The sequence below is a fragment of the Haliaeetus leucocephalus genome, unplaced genomic scaffold (assembly GCF_000737465.1).
Source record: "Haliaeetus leucocephalus isolate CR32 unplaced genomic scaffold, Haliaeetus_leucocephalus-4.0 Scaffold933, whole genome shotgun sequence".
Classification (NCBI taxonomy): Eukaryota; Metazoa; Chordata; class Aves; order Accipitriformes; family Accipitridae; genus Haliaeetus; species Haliaeetus leucocephalus.
This window is the reverse complement of record NW_010973369.1, coordinates 37,294-38,098: the sequence shown is the minus strand read 5'-3', so window position 1 is coordinate 38,098 and position 805 is coordinate 37,294. Positions and strand designations below refer to the sequence as shown.

The window sequence follows — 805 nt, the reverse complement described above, 5'->3', positions numbered from 1 at the left end:
CCCCTCCCTTTTTGCTAGTGATTGCCTCTTTAACACATTAAAATTGCAGGAAACTATTTTTATTTTGCCACAGTTCTGCTGCTCCAGAATTTGGAGCACAGGGGCCAAGAAAAACGCTGGAGGAGGCAATGGTAAGCAACAGTGCAACGACATGATGAGCAAGGAGAAAGCATAGGAATGGGAGGAGGAAGCAGGAACTCAAGCTCACTGCATTTCAGTTGCTCTCAAGCAGGTTTGCTCTCAGTTGCTTTCAGCTTGAGAGCTGAAAGGACAGGACTCACCATGCTTGTAAAAACCACACCCTGAGACATCAGTTCCAAGAACTCAGTGGATTAATTTCATAAGTGGGTATTGCCTTCTGACTAAAGGCCTTTCACCTTCCTAACCTAGCAGCTCTGCCCACCCCTGTATTTGTGTGTGACAGAATATCAGACCCAGGCACAAACTTCCCTTTTCTAGACTACATGCTAAAAAGTGGCACTTTGCCGCCAAGACTTTAAAGGCTAAAAGGAGAAAAAAAGTTCACACATGCACGAGGAAGGAGTTGTGTGATTAGTAATCCAGTCTCACTCATTCATAGGAACCCAATCTCTTCCACTTAACCCAGAAATTGGAATCTTATATTATCCTTGCTATGAAACACCTCTAAAGTGAGAAGGGAACCTCTAAGAATGGCAATCCCCACCCCACAGGGCACGCACACTGTGCCCAAAGCAACAAGACAAGTACCGGACTGAAAAGAAAAAATTTCTCAAGCCCCAGTCAGGAGTACCAAAGCCTTGCATAATTCTTATGTAAACACAAA

The 805-nt window shown here is 44.3% G+C and overlaps 1 protein-coding gene across 2 annotated transcripts in view; it reads right to left on the bottom strand.

The window, feature by feature from the left end:
• Window positions 1-792, bottom strand: part of LOC104841982 (ubiquinol-cytochrome-c reductase complex assembly factor 1) — a 49,184-nt gene extending 48,392 nt beyond the window's left edge. For both annotated transcript variants that reach the window (XR_775417.1, XM_010584033.1), the window contains exon 1: window positions 730-792. The gene's annotated coding sequence lies outside the window, so the exon portion shown is untranslated. The remainder of the gene's footprint in view (window positions 1-729) is intronic.
• Window positions 793-805: the final 13 nt, after the last annotated feature.